This window comes from Anser brachyrhynchus, assembly GCF_964034855.1.
Source record: "Anser brachyrhynchus genome assembly, chromosome: 6".
In the NCBI taxonomy this organism is placed as follows: Eukaryota; Metazoa; Chordata; class Aves; order Anseriformes; family Anatidae; genus Anser; species Anser brachyrhynchus.
This window is the reverse complement of record NC_137700.1, coordinates 35,826,708-35,836,668: the sequence shown is the minus strand read 5'-3', so window position 1 is coordinate 35,836,668 and position 9,961 is coordinate 35,826,708. Positions and strand designations below refer to the sequence as shown.

Genomic DNA, 9,961 nt, shown 5'->3' with positions numbered 1-9,961 from the left:
CGTTACGTGATTAATCATACATGATATTTAAAAATGTCAGGTGCCTGCCTGCTGCTGGTGTGAAATACAACTAAAAACACCTCTTATAAAATAGCTAGAAGAAAGGTCAACAAATCAGAGCTTGTTACAGCAACCTGCAAGTCCTACACATTTCAGTGTTTAGACATCAGTTTGCGATATCTGTTTTCTTTTATGACTCTGGGCTTTGTTACCAACTTACCATTAATAGGGTTCAGCCAATGCAGATCTTTTGACTCTTTTTCTCTCTCTGTCCTCACCTGTCAGCCTTCTCTTCATCAACTATATTTATTACAATCAAGCCCTGTCAACTGTCACAGCTTACATACAGTCTGCCAGTAAATATGTCTTTCCAGTCATTAGACATTCCTTCCAGTCACCTTGGGATTTCTACCTTGTCTATCTCACTCCAAAAAAACTTTTGTTCAGAAGTATTAGACTCCCACAGAGCAGTGTCAGCTTGGGGCCATTACTGTAGGAAGTGACAGAAAACACCAAACTGTCACTCATTAGGATCTAGTTTTTCCAGAGTTGATGTAAGTCAGATTTAGCCCCAAAACGAATCATGATTTATTTAATATATTTGCTTCTACAAGTGTCAGCTCATCAACTTAAAATGTTTCTCCTTTAACTCTATTGAGGCCTGTACAGAAAGTTTTCTTTGAAACCTAGTTTTTGCTCTAAGGCTCAATAATTAGAACAGAATCGAGAACAGTCAAGTTTCTGCTCTACAGGTGCACTTTAGTGGCCCTCAGTTTTATAATTATATGTACAAAGTGTTCATGTTAGAATTAGGGCTGGACACTTGTGAGAAAATGCCACCTGGTGGGTAAGCTCTTTTTATGCTGGCTCCCAAGTCTGAGGTGAGACAATGTAAGTCTATGGGTAAGTTTAAAAAGAGGAAAACAATTAGCTAGGGAAGCAAAGATGGAGAAAGAAACAAAAAATTGTATGATTTCCTGATTATGCTGTGAACTGTCTCTTGAAATGATCTACAGTACATCCATCTGGAGCAAAACTGAAATACCTGTGAGGTATATCCAGAGTGCTGTGGCGTTCAGTGGGTCGCAGAGAAATAGGTGGCCTAATAGGTGGCATATCCAAAAAAGTGAGAGGAAAGAAGGGAAGAATAAAAGTCCAGGATCGTTAATGCAAAAGATACGAATCGCTCACGTCCCAGCCACCAGAGGATGAGTCAGGTCCTCCACTGGTGCAAATCAACATAGCCCAAATATCTCCAGTGAATTTACACAGCACAGGCTTACCAGAGTTTACAAAGCCAGAGGAAATGTCAGTAGCCAGATTTTGCATTCAAATAGGGATATCATCGTTACTGATTCACTTATGTAGCAGCTATTAAAGACTGTAGGGGACTATGCAGTCTTAGAAATAGCGCATGTATACCAATGTCTTGGTTTCACTATCAAAATGCAAACGTCTCTGAGATAGACAGAATGTCCTATAAAATGACAGGTTATATTGAACAGGAGTATACACGTAAGTGATGGAGAAGAACAAAACTGTCCCATAAATCATAAGTTACTTTGGATTTTTAGTGGACACAGTTACCAAGTTGTCTTTCTTTGTTTTCTGACTGTGAGAACAATTCCTGACATAGATTACCATCTGAGATTAAATATGGAGCACAGATTATGACAATCATCGGGGGTGAACAGGACTGATAAATCATCTACAGCATTCCCAATAGCTGTGACTGAACAGGCTCGACCTTGATTACTGTGTGAGTTGGAACAGATTTCACCACACAGGATTCTGCAAATCGTAGGTTATTTGAAGTTTCCATCTAAACACTAGGATCAGTGCTATCCCTGATCACGGAGGGGATTCAGCAGACCCAGAATGCCAGCACAGTGGCAGCACTGAACACGAGGAAATTTCAGGTTAAATGCCTGAAATAACATAATGTGAGAAAAATCTCTGTGAACCCACATTGAAATGTTGTGTGTTGTATCAAAAGTTGATCCTTCATTATTGCCCTGTTAGCACATAAGATCAGCTAGAAGTGCTTCTGACAAGGTTAAGCTCATTTTCTACTTTCTCATACGGCAGGTCTAAAAATGTTTTGTGTAAAGAACAGGTGATTTCTAATGTTTTGGAGACACTAAGAGAATAAGTTGGTGTTTACCTTTTTTAGCACTGAAACCCCAGTTTCCCTCTGATTAGTATTAAGTAACCTTCTTCTTTTTGACCTGGTGAATGATGAAGAGGCGCTACCTGCTGCTAGGTAAACATAGTTCTCATAATTTACAACTTCTTACTGAAAAGAAGCAGCATTAATTGCAAAACAAGGAGCAGAAGAAAAAAGGTGGGGAGGTACTATTTACCACAAAGTGGGAAGGCCTGTTATCTGCCAGCATCACAGCCCTAGTTCTGCAGTAATTTTGCAACGTTTGAAGCTACATCAGGCTCCTAAACAACAAAGGGATCTGAATTCCTAACATGCTTTTAAATCCCTCACCACCCTTGCCAGCCTAATTTCTGCTGTAGAAGTGCTTTGCCCCAGCTGGATTGCTCACCACCCCTACTGTGTGACAGGCCACGAGGCCTTCCCGTCTTCCGTGTGTTCACAAAACAGGCCTGCCTGTACAACACCCTGCACAGGAAGGTCTTGCGAGGCCTCTACCAGTTAATATCTTTTAACATCTCCCAGGGAGGATGGGGTGAACCCATTCCAAGGACTGGCTGTGTCAAAGCCTGTCCAGACCTCAGGACAAAACCAGCCAGTGCCTCCTATCACAGCCAAGGAATAATTGCATTGCATTATTAATAATGGTGATTTCATGCCTAGGTGGTGCCTATACACACAGGCATGGAGGGAGAGATTGACTAAATTCTGTTATGCTTTTCTTTTGAGAAAAGGATGAAGAAACTGTCTGTGGGATGTCACTAATGTGGTGAAAAGGTCCAAATACAGAAACACTAGCAGAAGGGCTGCTAAAAGAGTGCCTGAAATATTGCTGATATGCAGAATAATGATAAATTAAGTAGACTTTTATTAGTATTGAAAGTAAATTGTCACAGGGCAGTCTGAGAAAGCAAAATCTTACCACAGATGTGCCAGCCACACCGGGAAACAAATGGAAGAACCAGCACAGTCCAAAACAGATCTGAGATGGCTAGGGCATAGCAAATGAAGTCTCAGCGTGTTCCTCAGCAAAACCCAAAGCAAGATCAGTAAGAGGAGCAACCTGAGGAGGGGAATGTCAATAACACAGCATGATTTCCACCCACCCTGTGGGAGCTACCTCTGCATAGGAAGGAAGTAATTCCTGTCTCCCTGGGACTCCTACTGGGAATCTGTCCAGCACCCTCTCAGAGGACAACGTGACTCAACTGAAATCAGCTGCAGATCTTGCTGGAACTCCAGTACTGCACTGTCATTCCCATCATACCCTAGACTTTTAAGGATTTTTTTCCCCTCCAATATGTCCTTTTATTCATTGCATGAAAAAACCTCAATCCACAGGAAACCTTTCATCATTGCCCTAAAGAAGGTGTCCAAAAATGAGTTACTAAATTCTTTTTGACAAAGCACCTATAATACTTACACGGGCCTGGCTGTTGCACACAGTCTCTTTGGTGTGAAATCAGGCTAAATAAATGTTTGCGTGTTGACTGCTGCAAGATAATTATACAAACTGCAACCAACAAAGGAAATAATAACTGCTGGAGGTGTAGGCGGGGGAAGAAGGCAAGAATGGGGTGGGGGAAAGGAGGAATGAAGGGAACCTCAAGGTCAAATGAGCAATGGGTCGGGGCACACAAAAAAAGTGTAAACAAGAGGAATCTTTCAGCATAATTTTGAAAGTAATGGCAGATTGAGTTGTATTGTGCAGGTGTACAGAAAGCACTTTGCTGCATTATGCCATCTCAAGTTCTTGCTCCTATTTCCTTTTGTAAAGAGGTCTTTGATTGAAGACACGATTGTCTTCCTAAGAAAGGATGAAATGTCATGTGAATAGCTCAAGTGATAGACTGCAGTATCTTGGATGCAGCAAGAAAAAGCAATGCTAATGGATTTGTACAGTAAATAATATGGGGCAAAAGGGAGAAACAATCAGGCCTAGCACGAGTATAGAGAAAGCAGCTTGAACCTCCGTAGTTTGCACTGATTGCCAGGGGTTGCTCAGCTCAATGGACTTCAGGCTGGGGGAGAAAGCCTTCCAAATTCACCCCCCAAGTCAGAGGGACAAGTTCTATACCTTAAGCCCTGTGTTTTTTGTTTGTTTGTTTTGTTTTGTTGTGTTGTTGTTTTTTGTTGTTGCTTTGTTTTTTTCCTCCTGACTTGCTAGTTCCTCAAAACTAGCTGTTGAAGGGCGTCTGTCCTCATTCCTGATGCACAAGTCACTCCAAACAGTTCCAAACAGCAGCTGCCCTGCAAGCTGGGGCAGAGAAGTCCAGTGCTCTGACCGGTACCTGCGGTCACAGAGTATTTCTTCTGGCCCATAACTGAACAGATCACGCTTCATAAGGCTGGTCTGTAGTCACGTGAAGTAAATTTTGCTCTTCAAGAGACCTGTCTCACCCGAAGTATTGCCAATCCAGTAGAGATAAGGAGATAAGGACTTGCTAGGTAGACTTGAGTAGGTCCTAAATCAATCCTAGTGACGGAGAGAAAAAAAACCCTGGTCACAAACATTCCTCTGGATTAAATTTATATGCCAAAAAATTGCATTGAGAGAGGAGAAGCAAGCCACATGAAGCATACTTTCAGGACTGGGTTGTTACGGTGTTTCCAGAGCTGAACGCATGTGTCCTGCTATGTCGGCATGGCACAACGATGTGACATCACTTCTGCTGCACAGCCGGCAGGCTGCTGACCCCAGAGCTCGGCAGGTTGGAGATGCTGGAGCCTGAGCAGCCAGTGCAGTCCTAGCTCCAGACACCCCCAGTCCAGACAAGTGAGGCTTTGGACATCACCCCAACATAGCCTTGTGGGGAGGTCTGTGCAACCAAACGGGCTGCAGCAGGGGGAAACGGAGGTGAGCTGTAGCTTAGCTCGCACAGAACTATGCCCTTTCAGAGCCCCTGCCTACCTTTGCCCTGTGACTGACCCTGGGAGAAGGTGGACTGCTTGGAGACATTGTCTACCCATAGGGAGCAAACCCAGACTCACCATCCGTCAGGGCAGGATAGTGACCAGACTCAAGAGTTGAACTCAGGTTTCCATCCACCAGCACGTAACAGAAGGCTTTCCGAACAGTTGTGCATATTAGATTTCAGATACAAAAAAAATACATCCAACTCCCTTTGGCCTTTTGACTGAGATCAATTGTAGTATCTGAGATCTGACGCGTGCTGTATCAGGGACGACAGCACTCACTGGCAGGGGCATGTGCTCTGTGATCTGACAGATCTTGCCTGTCTTTAACTCCTCTGATCCTATGATTCGGCTGCCCTGTGGGTACACTGCACACTTACCTGAAGAAGCACGAGGAGCTGTGGGATGCCATCACACTGTCAAGATGCTTCACGAGATACCAACAGCAGAAGTCTTTCTGGGAATGACACCATCTCATCATCCACTTCACGCTGCTAACTTTGTGATGCTGTTTCCTGGAGCCATCTCATCCTATTCAGGAACAACCGATGAGGTAAAAGAGGTGAGGTATGGCTCTGAACGTTAAAAACACCATTATCTAGTTTTCTAGTTACTGAGGGCTCAGAGTGAACCCCAGGACTTTGAGTGACTCTTCGATCACTGAGCTGACCCAGAAAGCTCAGGAGGTGGTAGTGGTAGGAGGCTTTGTAGACCACTAAATCAAACCAGAAAATAGGATGTGCTACTTCTTAAGACCTGTCTGGAATACATCAGTGGGAAAACCTGCACTGTTAGGGGGTCCTCAGTTTGGGAGGCATGTGCTGGAGGTCTCATGCAGCCAGTAAACAAAGTATTGCTTGGATGTCTTGACAAAATAAGACAGAGAGAGGGGAAAAAAAAAAAAAAGGAAAAAAAAAAAAAGAGAATTGTAGAGGATAAATCCTTTAATGAGAAAGGTACAGATACACTGCATCATTCCTGACTGCCAGGAGTTAATTAGTTACAGGCACAAAAGATGGTGGTCACTAGACACCTATAGTCATCCAATGGTACAAAAAGGATAGTCCAAGCAAATAACATATGTAGTTGGCTCAAAAGAGGCAATTAATCACAAATAAATTAGAAGGAAGAAGAAAAAAGACAGAAAAATGCAAATGAAGATTAGAGGTACTTTATAATGAATTTCTTAAGCAAGATAATTATGGAATTGCTGTTAAGTTTAATTCACATATGATTTCAATTGAAAAAATGGCATTTGCAATACTGATAAGGCACAGGATGAATGGGTGAAGAGCTGGCTACTTGGCAGATCTCCAAAAGACAATTGTCAACAGAGAGCCATCACTGAATGGGATTTTTCCCTAACAAAATTTAGCAGCAAGTAGTACTGGTGTGCAACTAGCTGATGTTTTCTTCAGTGGATTCGGTTTGTAAACATCATTAGCCGCATGACTGTGAATTAGTCTCAATAAAAATTGCGTCCACATCAGAACATCTCCACAAATTGTTTAGGGGAACTTTCTCATTGAAAACCCTCCTGGTCTGCTCTCTAAGTCTTTGCTGATAACAAGTATGTGAGAACAGAGCCTGGCAGAGGGACAAACGAGAGTGCTGCTGATGTGAGGGTGGCACAGGCAACACACTGAGACTTGGGAAGGTGGGCTGAATTCAAAGAGAAGGCGCCCTGATATAGCCCAAAGCAACATTATACAAATGGGCAAACTCTTCAGAAGTGTCCATCCGTCTCTGATGTCTACTGAGGGAGCCTAGAAGATGCCTAACACTATTAGATGCCTAACTTTTAGATGCCAAGCTTTTATTTTGGCTAAACTCAGGTGAGATGCTTCCCACCCTCATAGCAAAGAGAATTCAGGCTAGAGACTACACCCCAGGTGAGCATATAGTAGACTATGGGATCTGGTTGTCATGTTAAAGAAAGACATTACAAAATTGGAGAAGGCTCAGAAAAGAGCCACAGAAATGATTTACTGACTGTAGATAATGTTTGACAGTGAGAAACCTAAAGATCTCACACTGTTTAATTTATCAAAAAGAAGATTAAAAGGTTACTTCATTGCAAGCATTATCTCATAGGAATGCCACGTACTGAAATGCTCTTTAATCTATCAAGAATGGCACAAATATTTAACATTGAAGGTGATTAGCCACTAGAATGAACCACCAAGGGAAGAGGTGGATTTTCTCTCTCCTGATGTCTTCAAATCAGGTCTGAATGCTTTTCTGGCAGATGTGCTTTAATCAAACAAAAGCTATGCTTTTGTCAGATGCAAGTTTTTGGGCTGAATACAGAGGAAATCGGGTGGAAAAAAAAAAAAAAAGATGCACTCCTGGCCTCAAAAATCTACAAATCTGTGAATGCCAACTGTAATTTGAATGTATCTGCAGGAATCAAAGTGCTCAAAGTGTGCTCTTCTTTAAGGGGTAAGAATCCCAGGAGAGGAGGTGGTGACATGCTCCTAGTGTTTATGGGCAGTAATCAGGGCTCCAAAACTTGGTATCTTGTCCAAAACTTGACACTGACTCCCTCCGTGGCCTAGGCACGACTGCAGTTTCAAACAGATCTATCGACAAAGAAACATAACAAAAATGGTCTGATTTCATGGGTGGTGAGCAGGCATGCATTGCTCTGGGTTCAGAGGGATCTGTGAGCACTTAGCACCTATGGATGTGAATTTAGACACTTAATGAAAGGGGGACACTTTGGGAGTAATTTTGATAGCATCTGAAAGACACTTGGGAAAACCTGCCCTCTCTTCCAGTGGCTGCTGTGCTCCTGGATCACAGCAGTGCTTTCACAGTTCTTGCTTTTTGGCATCACCTTTCTTTGTCTCTGTTCTCTCCGTTGCAAAATAATCACATTTCCTGGACTGGACAGCTGAAAGGATTAACATTAGAGTGCTAGTTTTCAACCTGGGGGTCTGCAGACCTCTGGGGAGCTCTGTGGTCTACTTCTAAGGTGTCTGTGAGAGGTGGCTAAGAAAAACAAGTCCATTTATGCTGTGCAGCACTTCAAGAATGTGCATTTCAAAAGGGACCCGCTCCTCTGGAAAACACTTCACGGCCCGCAAAGCAAAAAAGGTGAAAAACACAGAAACTGAGAAGCAGTCTGTAAGTGACCTCTGATTAGCAGCTGCTTTCCGTGCCCAGCAGCTGGGGCTTGCTGAGCCTCGCTGAGTGCACCCCTGCCACCCCTGCCCCAGACCCTGCCGCAGCTGGTGGGTTAACACAACTCTCCGGTCGCCACCGGAGGCAACTCCAAGCAGTGGAAAGAAGCAAAAGGGCTGCGGTATGCAATTTCACCTAAAGCATTCCCATCGTCTAGATCCCTCGCTGACGCCCCCCCACCCACCACCTCGCTCGGTGGCTGACAGGTTTTTGATTTTCCCCTCTGTGGGGTGGGCAGCAGCACCCGCAGCGCTGCCGAGCGCTCTCCAGGCAGCCTCCGACGCTCGCACCTTAAGGATCACTTCTCATCTTTGTCTCCAGCCTCTGTCGCTTTCACCTATTCCCAAGAGTTTGGAGCTTTATTTTTTTTTCCCTCCTCCTTCTTCTTTTTTTTAAACAAAAAAAGCTTTGCTTGTCAAACAAGTTTTTTCTCCCTGAACTCTCAGACTTTCAGCCTTGACGCAGGCACAGAAATGCTATTCTCAAGGTGAAAGTTTACAGTCTCGAATAACAATGCCAGCTGCTATCTTGGCAACAAGTTCCGCCGCCGATGCAGAAGGTGGGGAAAAAAAGCCGGCACCCTGATGGCTCACGCTGCAGGACGGTTTGGGTACCTGAGACCTGCAGCCGAAGGTGTCCGTGTCTGCGCTGGCCCCGTGAGAGGGAGCAGGAGATGGTGCTGGGCACAGAGCCTCTGCCCGGCCTTGGGGAAGAGCCTTCGCCTCCCTTGTGCCTCTGCTCTGAGGTGCTACCAGGAATACAGACCCTCCGCAGCTTGCTCAGACTATAGTCAGATAGGGAAGGGATGTGTTATAAGGGAAAACGATCCAAACGGCATCACTTGGGGCTTAGCTGCTCTGCTAACAAGTACTTTTGCTGTGGGTGTCAGACTGCAGCTCATTTACAGCTGTAGAAAGGTTTTTCTGCCATACATGCTTTTTAAAGCATTTTGGACTGTTTCCTTTACAATGCTGTTTTATTTATTTATTTATTCAAATCATTGCTAAACATCCTTTAAAAATCAGACTAATGATACATATTTACAGGAAACATTCATCTCCCATTTTAATCTTGGAATCTTAGCTCTTTAATCTTAACACTCCAGCTTTGTATTTGAGCTTTGTATTTGCATATGGAGCTTAAGTAAGCAGCCAAGGTACCAAATAACAAAGCACAGAACTCTAAGAACCATAATGTCAACTAAGAAACATATATCCCAGTACCTAGGCTTGACACTGGACATTTTGAAATGCCAAACGAGGAGGATTCACAACACCGTTTCATTGACACCTGACTCCAAATTCTTTTATCATTTTGACATTATCAAGAACATAATAAAAGAGTAGTTCTTTTTTATTATTATTTAGATACTTAATTTATGATTTTATCAATAAAGCTCTTTTTAATTATTATTATTATATATATATATTTTTAATAAGCCATAACCACAGAAAGCTTTGTGGTTTTTTTTTTTTCTCTTTAAAGCATCAGACTATAAGATTTGTATATATGTAGCGCAATCATGGACCCCCCACTTTCATATTAATCGTGTATGTATATGGCTATAAATATACATATCCAAAATAAGTTATTGGTTTAAAAAAAAAACAACAAACAGGTAAACATTTTTTGGATAGTTATTTGAGAGCCTGTTTTAAGAGAAACAAGTCTACTGACGTGGCCTAAAATTATGTA

The 9,961-nt window shown here is 42.9% G+C and overlaps 1 long non-coding RNA gene across 1 annotated transcript; it reads right to left on the bottom strand.

Annotated features, from left to right (window-relative positions):
- Positions 1–1,510: 1,510 nt before the first annotated feature.
- On the bottom strand, positions 1,511–9,788 carry LOC308197111. Its single transcript, XR_013952583.1, has 3 exons — positions 8,881–9,788; positions 5,461–5,611; positions 1,511–4,640 (listed from the first exon to the last, which is right to left on the bottom strand). It is a non-coding gene; the product is annotated as an uncharacterized lncRNA (long non-coding RNA).
- Positions 9,789–9,961: the final 173 nt, after the last annotated feature.